Source organism: Cibotium barometz, chromosome 19, assembly GCF_041138505.1.
Source record: "Cibotium barometz isolate CiBa-2024 chromosome 19, ASM4113850v1, whole genome shotgun sequence".
NCBI classification, from domain to species: Eukaryota; Viridiplantae; Streptophyta; class Polypodiopsida; order Cyatheales; family Cibotiaceae; genus Cibotium; species Cibotium barometz.
Genome location: NC_141064.1, coordinates 6651900 through 6665145, shown reverse-complemented (window position 1 = coordinate 6665145; position 13246 = coordinate 6651900).

The window sequence follows — 13246 nt, the reverse complement described above, 5'->3', positions numbered from 1 at the left end:
TTGCCATAACCTCCTTTGTATGGCTGACCATTTTTTAATTTTTTCATTCTCAAGTTACTTAGAAATTATCCCAAATGGTTTAAAGCATTCTAAACTAATCAAATTATCCCAAATGGTTTAAAGCATTCTAAACTAATCAAATTTCACTTTTTAAAGAGAAACAATATGAAAAGTTTAATTCTAACAATTTGATTACACATCTAGGATAAAGAAAGGCTGAATTCAAGAATGAAGAGAAGGGGAAAGCCTTTCCAACAAGGCATAGCACAATTTTTCATTTTAAAGAAAACAAAAATTAGAAAACCATTAAATGGAATAAAGAAAAAGTAGGATTTCTAGCTTACATGAATTTTTGTGAGCTTTCCTTTGGCTTGATGGTTTGAGGGATCTACTCTGGTTTGCAACAAGAGTGGCCACCAATTCTTTTGAAGAGGAATGGTTAAAAACTAATGAATTATCAATAAATTCACTGTTTTTGGCGCTCTGGGAGGAGTAGAGTAACAGTGCATAAAACACTATTAACCATTTACAAAGTGGGAGGCTTCATCTATAGGAAAAAGTGAGCCTCTAACCAAGCAAACTGATTCTAGAATTTTCCAGATCAGTTTGGTCAAATTTTGACCATTTTTAGATTAGTTTAGCTTAATTTTTGGATCTAGTTGAAGTAGGAGAGAGGAGAGATGAAAATATCTCATTATTTGTGAGTTTAAAACTCAACTACACATGTGAAATAGGTGCCTCCTTCATGAGGGGAATTCCCCCACACCGAGGTGTCGAAAATGCATCATTTCTTCTAAATATCTCTTCTTTTTTAACTAATAACCTTGTCCTTAGTCAACTCTTCATCTTATGTGAGTATTTACTCATTTTTGGGGGGATTTCCTTTTATTCTTCAATTTATCTCCTCCCTACATTTGGATTAATCTAATTGGTCCATAGGAATCTTAATTCAAAAATTTCAGAGGCTAAGGTCCTTTTTACCTGATTTCAATTTATTCCAATTGCACATTGGAAATTTCTTTTTGAATATCTATTTCAAGGGAAACCATTTTAGACACTAGGAGAATTTTTATATCCAAAAATATCTCAATTTTGAATTACCTCGCTTTAGACATTTCTCTCTCTAGGCCAAAACATGATCTTTCTTTTATTTTAGAGAGGGGAATAATTATAAGATTAGAAGGGGAGATTTTTACACGTGCACACCTCAAAAGTGGGAGGGAGGAATCTTACACCTAGCCCGAGTCACGTGCTTGATGATGAACAATTGATCTCTCCGAATCAAGGCTAAATGGTACTCCAACCTGAGGAAATCCTTGACGTTCGGGAGAAGATTCTCAGGAGCAAAGTCCTCAGAGAATTCTTAGTAAAGTGGAAGTTCTTCCCTCTAGAACACGCCACCTAGGAGAAAGAAGAAGAGTTGGTGAAGGATTACCCCCACTTTGGCGAGATGAGGACATCTCGCATTTTTCAAGTGGTGGGAGAGGATGTAAGATTCCTCCTCAGCCTGAATAACAATTAAGCCTCTACTTCAATCCCTTGTAATCATTCTATGTTTTTGAATACAAGAAAATATTATTTTTCCTTGTTTAGCCTAGTGAGATAAAAATTTCTAGAGAGTGGTAGGGATAAATTTGGATAAATAAATTCTTCAAATATCAAAAAAATGTTTCTCTGAAATAGAAAATCAAAATAGATTTTCCAAGGTGCAATTGGAATTAATTAAAAATGATCTAGAAGACCTTAGCCTAAGGGTTAAGATTTTCTGAAAATTTTGGATTAAGGTTCCTATGGACCAATAAGATTAATCCAAGTGTTGGGATAAGATAAATCCAAAGAATAAAAGAAAATACCCAAAAATGAGTAAATGCCCACATAAGATGAAGAGTTGACTAAGTACTAGATTTATTAGTTAAGAACTATGAAGTATTAATAAAAAAATGAGATATTTTGGAGTAATCATTCATTTTTGACACATTGGTAAAGGAGAAGGGGGACCTTCAAGGCGGCACCTATTTCACATGTGTGGATGAGTTTTAAACTAAAAAATAATAGGATATTTCTATCTCTCCTCTCTCCTAGATCAAACTAAATAAAAAAGGGAGCCAAACTGGTCCAAAACTTGTCCCAAATTCAGCCAAACTGAAGCTGAAAAAATTCTAGAACTCAGTTGGACTCAGTTAGTGGCCTCCCTCACCTATAAATAGGCCCTCATTATTTTGTATTCTCATCTATGAACTAAACTATGGTGGTATTACTCTAAGATAAGCTTATTTTCTATTATTCTCAAAAAAATCCTCTACAAATTGAAGAGATTGGAGCTTCTCTCTCTTCTAAAGTTAATTGGCCTTATTATCCTAAGTTCATGCATCCATATACACTCTCATATGATATGAACCGATTCTTTATTATCCCTAATTCTACCTTACAAATTCCTTATTCCATACCCCCATGTAATATCATAAATTTTCATAGAAAAATGTAACTTAAAGGGAATCAATCCTTTATGAGATCTATCCTATGATAGCAAGATGCATAACCTTAGTACTGTCTCTGAGAATACCTTATTTCACATGAATCTTGCACCAATTATCTTCTATTTACTCATAGAAACACTTGTTGAATTTGGCTATCTTTAACCCATCATATGTATAGTCTATATCTTAATCTCTCTTTTATAATATTACTCATAGAAACACTTGTTGAATTTGGCTATCTTTAACCCATCATATGTATAGTCTATATCTTAATCTCTCTTTTATAATCTTATCATAATCTCTATAATACTTCCTAACACAATCCCTATGTTAATCTCTAGCATACACCCTAACACATTCTTAATTAAACTTTCATTAAATAATCAATGATCTCTAGCTTAATTCAAAACAATCACAACTTGGGCAACCACTTCCTAGTTTTGATATTCTAGGCTTCGTAGTGGCCTCATTCTCACCTCTTGGATTGATATAGGCCCATCCTATTGGGTTTCCCCTTTCCATGATTTGGAAAGAGGAGGGTCCTTGGTTAGTTAGGGAAATATTTCCTTAGGTGGCCATGTTGTTTACACCTGAAGTATTTGTTCTCATGAAAGCCTTGTTGCGTTGTCTTTATTCTTGATATATAGTTAAAGGAGAGCTCTTCTTTCTAATCTTGTTGTCTGAAAGATTGGTCTTTCTTCTAATCTAGTCAAAAATGATCTCCATAGGAAAGGGTAATTTTTCCCTTAATGACCTTGTTCTTGTCATCTAAAACATCTTCTTTCTTGAATGGTCCTGATGCGATGTTTACGAGTGGGAGATGTGCTCTCTAACCCTGTTATCCCTATTTCTTGACCTTAATTTTGCTCTAGCTCCCGATTCCTCTTAGCCAAGGGTGCGCTTGACGTTCCTCTTGAATTAGGGGATGTCTTCATGATTAACATGGAAGGACTCATATCATTCTAGAACCTGTTTACGAGTGGGAGATGTGCTCTCTAACCCTGTTATCCCTATTTCTTGACCTTAATTTTGCTCTAGCTCCCGATTCCTCTTAGCCAAGGGTGTGCTTGACGTTCCTCTTGAATTAGGGGATGTCTTCGTGATTAACATGGAAGGACTCATATCATTCTAGAACCTTTCCATATAAAAAACTTTATCATAGTCTTTGGCCATAATTATGGCTTCCAAAATGGAGGATGGTTTTCATTGTTGACTAGGTTATTTAAAGGTAGATTAAGCTTCTGAATGAATCGATAGAGAAGAGTTACCTCATCCATATCTGAAGCAAATCAGAGAAGTTTAGCAAAAGTTTGGTGGTATTCTTCCAGGGTCTTTCTTGCTTGGGTTAGCCCCAAAAATTCATTCATTTAATCCTACCAAAATCCTGGAGGAAAAAACCTTTCAATCACGAAGGTGTACTTTCATGGCATCCCATGACAATTGTTTCTGGTTCTAGTGGTTAGATTGACAATAGCTCTTCCAAATAATCTCAGAATATCTCACGATTTTTAAACAAGCAAGGGTGAACTTACTTCTTTCATTATGTCCAGCTACATTGAAATACTCGTCCATGGACTCTATCCAATCCTCTACTTCTTCTCCCAAATTATTTCCTTCACCTTTGAATGGTTCTAGTTGGTCTCCATGAAGGACTTCTTTAATGCCATTATCTAAGCTTTCTTGGCGAGACACTTTCTCTTGCCTGAAAATATCCAAGAAGTCTCTTAGACAAACTCTCTTTCTTAAAAAAAGGTCTTTACTTAGCTGGTCTATATAATTTCATGATAGAATAACTTACAATTTGGTATCAGAGCCAATCTTAGTTCCTAGGACTTGGAATGTATGTTTTACCTAATGCTGATTGATAAAATAACTTACTAGAACAACTTGAATTGGTGATTGAATGATTGTAGGAAGAGGGTGATGCTTACGGGAGATTCTTAGTCTTCCAGTGCATCTTCTCCAGAGGGCTTGTCACTCTTCAAATTTTGAGTTCTGTGATACTATGGTGTAGATACTTGTGAGAATGTCCTCCCTCATCCCTATTGTATCCAAAGAGGGTGGGGTAGAGATCAACTTTGGAATTGCAAGCCAAGGTATTTTTTCATCAGAGTGCACCAAATTGGCAGTAAGTCAAAACATCGAGTGACTATGTTCAAGGCGAGCCTAGAGTTCGAGCGATGCTTTTGAGAAACGTTGTGTAAAATTCTATTTGCAATTGATTTTTACATATTGTCTTCACATAAACAAAAACATAGGATGATCATTGGTCCTTTCAATTCTCATTGATTTTTACATATTGTCTTCACATAAACAAAAACATAAGATGAGCATTGGTCCTTTCCATTCACTCATGAAAGTTTTGAATACGTATTCAATAAAGATTAATCCTCAAAATGAAAAAAAGCAAGTCATTATGGGATAGACCATGTACTCCATATTCCATGTACTTAATAATAACACTCCATGCTAGTTGTAGCTCAATATTCCATGTACTCAATATTCCAAAAGATTAAAACATCCTTAAAACACCTCAACCACTGTCTTCACACTCATCATCCACTATTAGACTATGAATGTGTGAATGTTCCTTGCTATGTTGATCATATCGCTTGTCTCTCACCATGGCTCTAGCCATTCCTTCCGCATGCGTAGGCAAAACAGTACAAGAGTGACAAAATTCAAAGGATAACTTCATATTGGAAAGCGAGGAATACAATGACCAATAATATAATGATGTTAAGTCAACCATTCTCTTATACCGCAATCACAAGGAAAATCAATCATCTGGGTTTAGGGAAAAAATATGCCATGACAAGAGCCATTTTTTAATCCACCATTAATAAAGCATGTCACTAGACAATGTACATAGTACTGCAAAGTGAAAGTAAAGTGTCTCACTAGTCATCAAAGGGATTAGAAGTGAGATTTGCTGAATAATCATCCTCCCCAACATCTTTGTCATCCCTATGAGTTCTCTTGCCAATGGATGCCTGCACTAGTGGTAACACATGTGTATCCACTATGAGTGCATCCACATCAAATGAATAACAAGATCTACCACTAGCCTGACATGACCTCATGAGAGGTCCGGTGCCGCAACCCATCTCTAGGATTAGACCTCTCAGCACACATAGCAAACTCAAAATCATAGAAACAAAACTACATGAGCACTCTAGTGCGCTCCTAGCACCCTGAAGTGGTGCATTCGTAGATGAGAGCCCATGAGTCCGCTGTGCCTTCATGTAGTGGGTCCACATATCATCGCTTGCTCTCACACGACGCATCTCAAATAGGGAAAGGCTCTCGGCCATGAATATGGGCGGAATGGCTCCATTGTGACATGAAAACACCAACATAGAAGTACGAAGCTACACAAGAGCAGACACTTCATGTAACAATGAAATCTATTCCAATAGAAACCATTTTCAATAATAGAGATGAAGTGGATGTACGTACCGGCATGTCCTCCCCATAATGTTTAACAAATCCATACTCGTTCTTGTCCAACACCACCACTCTTCTCATCACGTGGAGGTCTTGGACTTTGACGTACCTCTCGATCCATGTCAAGAAAGAACCTAAAAATGTACCACAGTATTTAAGACCATCATATAAACCAAGAAAAGAGGCATACACTTTTCAATTAGCATATGAATATCCTACATTACCTGTAATGGGGCAAAGCATGGCAAGCCATGTTGAGATGATATCGAGCTTAACTAGTGCTACGGTGGACATTGATGGCCCACTTGGATAGCTTCCGCATCTACACCACTGGCATGGTTGGTGAGATTATGGGTGATATGCGGCCAGTGGGATGACAGGCTGTGAAGACAGCCATTTTGGATTACTAGAGACTAGCATAGTTATAGCACCAGCTCATTTAGTCGGGTTCACATTATGGACCAACCCTTGTATGTTGTAGTAGTTGAGTACTAACCCATATAGTGTGTACTCTTATCTTTATGTTATAAAGGTCGAGTAGAGAAGAAGAAGATAGAAGAAAATTTGACTATCCATCTCTCTCTTGTGTCTTGATCTCTCTTGTGTGTGTGTGTTTGCTTGCTAAGTTTTGAAGCTCTCCCTCTCCCCCACATTCTCTTTATGGTATCAGAGCTTGGTTCATTGTGACAGCTAAGGAGGCAAGCAAGAGGGAAGAATAAGTAAGGAAGGAAGCGGTACTACATGGGTAAGGCACCATCATCTCTTTCCCCTTCTTGGTTTAGGTACAACACCCCCTCAGCAGCTCTGGGAGCTACACATCTCCGATTGAGGAGTTTTCGTGGGAGTGGAGCTATAAGGCAGGTATAGTGTCCTATTGGACTAGGTTTTTTCCAGCCAGATTCATGTTTTGGGTGCATTTTACGAGCCCTGTTTCATCACTACAGGGTATTTCTACCTATCCATATCACATCCAATTTGAAACTCATGACAGAAAATGAGTATCACATCCAATTTGAAACTCATGACAGAAAATGAGTAGTTAAATTATCATCACACTACCATCATAAATATCAAGAGTGAAATCCACAAGTGGCAAAGGTGGTGTCCGCTCCACATCCACCTCTATCAGCAACAAGAACAAAAAATAAAGGTTAAACACCATACAATCATACTTCTTTTGGTATATTGCACTCCATGTAGCATGTTGCAAACACTAAACAAAAAACAACCTTCTTTGTAGTCCTTCTCATCCTTTTTCCGTAATCTCGACCTTCCAGGCAAAAAATTAAGGTTAAACACCATATAATCAAACTTCTTTTGGTATACTGCACTCCATGTAGCATGTTGCAAACACTGAACAAAAACCAACCTTCTTTGTAGTCCTTCTTATCCTTGTTCTGTAATCTTGACCTTTCGCGAGGAGTATCTTGACTCTTGGGAGGATCATCGGTCTTCTTGGTGGTAGAATACCATTTATAGAGATCAAGCTCTTGTGTCAGCACATTTCCACCAAATAAGAGAGGTGAAAATATACTTTCTTCCCTCCAACTTGATGTCTTCATAATACTGAGTGACAGTGTAGTCTGGAGGTAGAGTAAACAACCGCCCTATATTTGCTACAATCTTGAGCTCCTCAAGCACTGCAAGGGCGTGATTTTTTATGTTTTCCAAAAAAATCTCTCTAGCCAACCACCTTTAGTTGCAATAAAGAAATGCATTAGAAGATTGAATTCAACACAAATAATATTATCAATGCAAAACAAAGACACCAAATACAAAGCTCACCCTCTATAAGGAATATCTGCTGAAGGCATGTAATACATATTCCTCATGATAGCACCAACCTCTCTAACAACGAGAGATACTGAATTTGTTTCTCCACCTTAGCAAGTGAAATGCACTTAATTTTCTCTAGAGTGATGACCTTATCTCTACAGTCTCAAAATTCAAGGAAAACAATTTTGATTTCCAAACATCTCCAAGCTATGGGTCAAGGAAATTTAAAACCTACACAACATTAACTCAATAGTAAGAAGACTCAAACTTCTCACACTCAACACCACTTATGAATGTCAAACATAGAGTGTAGATACTATACCCTTCCCATCCGATCAGATAATCTCCTTCTTCTCTGCACAGCTACTCTCTCCTCCACGGGAATTGTAACCTTTATCCTCTTCAATGCTTTCTTGATGTCTGCATTAAACTCAACCTACAACACATTGACAAAGCAAATAGAATGTACCTCCAAAAAATACGAGTCAATACCCCAAACAAACAAGAGGCAAGAAAAGGGACGTTGCTCTCACCTGAAATACAAGCCTTGCTAAGTGCCCTCTACTTAAAGGGTACCAGCCCAGAGTTCCTTTCACCTCCCTGGTTCTTGCATTATTTATGACCTGACACTCTTGGGGCGACAGGGAGCTCATGAAAACTTGAGCATCGCACACTTACCAATGTTATTAACATTCATGAGTACATCCCTCAAGCTTGGTTTGATAACCGCATGCCCATTCAATCTACAAACATAAATTTTTAAAACAAGTAGACACAAACAAGAAAGGAAAAAGAGAAAAATGCTACGAGATCATCCTATGTAGCCCTACAAGCAGTGCAAGTTCACTTGTCTTCCGTGTGGGTCTATCAAAGTGCACATGACCCAAATATGCCGTGCTTGAGTCTCTCTATATGACTTTGCAATCACTGACATCCAAGCCATGGTTCCATGGTTTCCCTCCCACACATAGAAAATCTTCCTAGAAAGGTACTGGAACTCCTGATTAACTTCTAACTCCTTCTCGAATAGTTCATCCACCTCCCTCCACATGGGTGACCAAGACTCCCACAGTGCTAGTGTAACCTGGGTCTCCTCCCCACTGCATGTGCAGATAGAAATTATAAATGCACCCTTTTCTAGGAGGTATCCCTCATAGTAGAATGCACTCTTAAGTGCAATGATATCACTTCTCAATCCCCTTACTCTAGCATAGGTAATGAGTACACAAGGGGATTCTAGGGCACTCACCTACATCTAAAAATGATGTCACCTCCTCCCACAAGATCCAAGCTAATGTCCTCAATGAAAGAGTTTGTCTTGTCTCCCCTCCATCTAAATCATGGACATTTATAGATGTGTCCTCTGTGCCTGTAGGAGCCTCCATCTTGGATCTATCCCCACCATGATCACCCTCTCGAGTGTCTACAGGAATTGGAGGCTTTCTCTTTCTCCAAATCTTCTTTGGAGGTGTTTAGGATTTGTCTTTGCCCTTCCCCTTGAAAAGATGCAGGGGGGAAGAGAGCTTGAGCTCTTGCAAGCACACACACACACTCACAAAACCCTAATAGAGAACACACAAGGTGAGAGGCTGAAAATCTTCTTCTTCTCTACTCAACACTCAACACACCATATACAAGAATAAGAGTACACATAATATGAAAGGTACTCAACCAATACATACACGGGTTCTCTATAGTGTGAACCCGACTAAATGAGCTGGCGCTATAACTATGCCAGTCTCTAGAATGGCTGTCACACAGCCTGTCATCCCACTAGCCGCATATCTCCCATGATCTCACCAACCATGCCAGTGGTGTAAGTGTGGGGCCTATCCCCCAGGCGGGTCATCAGTGTCCACCGCCTCACTAGATGATCTCGATATCTCAACACTCCCCCTCGAGCTCAACTCCATCTCATGTACACCAAGCGAAGCCCTGAATCTGCGGAGCTTCTCTGTACCCAATGCTTTGGTGAAGATGTCAGCTACCTGATCCTCTGTGCTGACATAAACAAGGTCAAGGTCTCCTGCCAAGACCTTCTCTCTGACGAAGTGGTAGTGGACCTCTATGTGCTTCGTACGAGCATGAAAGACTGGGTTCCTGGCCAACTGTATACTGCTAATGTTGTCACAAAAAATGACAACTTGTCTATCCACTGATAGACCCAAATCTGCCAGTAGCTTTCTCAACCAAGCTACCTCACATGCTGCCATAGTAGCTCCTCTGTACTCGGCCTCTGTACTTGATAGAGCAACTGTAGGCTACTTCTTGCTGCTCCAAGTCACAGCAGCACTCCCCAAAGAAAACATGAATCCACTGGTAGATCTTCTATCTGAGATACTACCAGCCCAATCAACATCTGTGTACCCATGTACACATATCTCTGTCCCAGTCTCATAGAATAATAGTCCACAATGCAAAGTAGACTTCACATACCTCAGTATGCATCTCACTGCATCCAAATGCAGTTTCCGTGGAACCTGCATAAACTGACTCACCAACCCAACAGCATAGCTCAAATCTGGTCTGGTGATCGTCATGTAGATCAAACTTCTTACTATGCTCATGTACATAGTAGGATCCTCCAAGATCTTTCCTGAATCTGCACTCAACTTGCCATTCTGATCTAATGGCACAGAAATAGGCTTACAGCCTGTCATACCATACTTGGACAACATGTCCAAGCCATACTGTCTCTGCAGTAATCCAATACCATGTGGTGACCTAATCACCTCAATGCCCAAGAAATATCTGAGCTCCCCCAGATCCTTCATCTCGAACTTCTGTCTAAGCAAGATCTTTACATCAAAGATCTCTGCATCATGGTCCCCCGTAATGATCAAGTCATCTACATAGATGACAACAAGCACAACCCCTTTATCACCATGTCTCACATACAATGAGAAATCTGCATTGGCTACATGAAAGCCAATAGTGACAAGATATTCAGAAATCTTGTCAGACCATGCTCTTGGTGCTTGCTTTAAGCCATACAAGGCTTTCTTCAACCTGCAAACATACTCGAGGTGACCCACATCCTCATAACCAGGTGGCTGCAACATATACACTTCTTCTTGCAAATCCCCATGCAAGAATGCATTCTTTACATCCATCTGATGTAAAGACCATTGCTTTGACGCAGCCACTGCTATCACAACTCTCACCGTTGCCATCTTGGCAACTGGGGTGAAAGTTTCCTCATAATCAATCCCATGTCTGCGCATATCCTTTGGCTACCAATCTATCCTTGTACCTGTTTATGCTTCCATCACTGTTATGTTTAACTTTGTACACCCACTTGCATCCAATGGCTTTCTTGCCTTCAGGCAATTGCCCTAAATCCCAAGTCTCATTTCCATATAGTGCATCCATCTCTTCGTCCATAGCTTTCTCCCAACACACATTTCCAACAGCCTCATCAATGCATGTGGGCTCAACAACCTGCACAACCTTTGCCATATATGCATAGTGATGTGCCACATAACCATCATAAGTAAACCTCTGCACAGGGTTCTTCACTCTACCAGATCTTCGCAGCTTTTCATTCATGGCTTCCATAGCCTTCTTTACACCAGGTGTTCTCATAGCTAGGATCCCAAGCTCCTCATCAAGACTCATATCTGAGCCACTAGACTCTCCATCAACATGAGAATGCCCTACAGAAATGTCAGGCATACCAAGGGGCTCAACCACTTTCTCTTTTCCTTTACGTGATGTACTAATCACATTTGCAGGACTGGTATTATGACGCAGCCTGCCACTCCATGGTCTATCAACAGACCCACTAGATGAGGACTCTCCTGGTCCACTCAAAGACTGTGATTGCTGACCTGCATTTTGTGCAACCACACTTCCACTCACATCAGCCCCAACAGCTTCTTTTTCAGTAGCATACCAGCTGCTCATCTCATCAAAGACAACATCCCTGCTTACCCTCAACTCACGTGTAGTAGGGTTATAACACATGTATCCCTTTTGCTCAAGGGAATATCCAATAAACACACATTTTTCAGCTTTCGGATCGAGCTTGGTTCTCAGCTCATCTGGCACATGCATATATGCAATGCATCCAAAAACTTTCAGATGAGACAAATCTGGTTTTCTGCCAGTAAACCTCTCCTCTGGAGTTACATCATGTATGGCTGCAGTTGGAGTCCTGTTCATGATGTATACTGCTGTAGAAACAGCCTCAGCCCAATAGCAATGCGGCATATTCTTCTCTTCCATCAATGCTCGCGCAATCTCAGCAATGTGCCTATTTTTCCGCTCAGCAACTCCATTTTGCTGCGGAGTGTATCTGCATGTAAATTGTCTCTGAATACCATTCTTCTTCAAAAATTCAGAGAACTCATTGGAGAAGTACTCTCCCCCTCCATCTGACCTTAGGCACTTTACATATTTCCCTGTTTGCTTTTCAACCAAAACTCTGAAATTCTGAAAGTGAGTGAACACCTCACTCTTCTCCTTCATGAAATATACCCACACTTTCCTTGTGTGGTCATCAATGAAAGTCACATAGTACCTGCATCCTCCCATAGATATGGTCTTCGTAGGACCCCATACATCTGAATGCACAACATCTAGTGCATTTCTTCTCACATATCTGTTACGTGGAAACACATGCTTTGTTTGCTTCCCAAATTGGCATGCTTCACATATTTTCTGCATACCTTCCACTTTAAATTTTGGCAGAGCCCTGTCACATTTCCTTTTGTTTGCATAGACTTCAATCTCTGCACATTTACATGTCCAATTCTTTTATGCCATATGTCTGTGTCTGCAACAACTCCTGAACCATTTGCAAACATCGCAGCACTCATTTCAGGCATGTCTACATTCAACGTAAACATCTTGCCCACTCTGTTGCCTTTTGCAACCAACCTGCACTTGTCTTTGAAGTCTTCGACATAACAACCATCGGGGTTAAACCAAACCTGCAACCCCTGCTCAATCATCTGGCCAACTGAAACCAGATTCTTTGTTATGTTTGGTACATGAAGTACATCTGCAAGGTACTTCACTTTGCCATCCTACATAGACAATGGCACATCTCCAACGTGGGCAATTGGATGAGCAGTGTCATCCCCTGTTTCCACAAAACCTGGTCTTTCCGGGTTTTTCATCTCCTTGAACCACTCCCCATGACTCCTCATGTGGTTCGAAGCGCCTGAATCCACATACCATACATTATCTTTTTGTGCTGCATCAACATTTTCAGACATGGCATTCACGACATGCTGCATAACAAACAACCTTTCATTATCCTCATTATTTCTGCTTGAGGATGCATAGTTGTTTTGCTGCACTTTCCCATTTTGCATGTCAGCCTGCTTCTTATAACATTCTGACTGCACATGTCCAGGCTTACCACAATAATAGCATTCACGTGCATCATTATATTGCCTTTGCCAATTTCCACGGCCTCTTTGACTCCCCCTGCCTCTGAATTTGCCTCTTCCACCTGCGTGTTGTTGTTGTTGTTGATTCTGGGACTGTTGTTGTTGCTGCTGCTGTTGGCCATAATTCTGATTACCTGTTCGGCCACC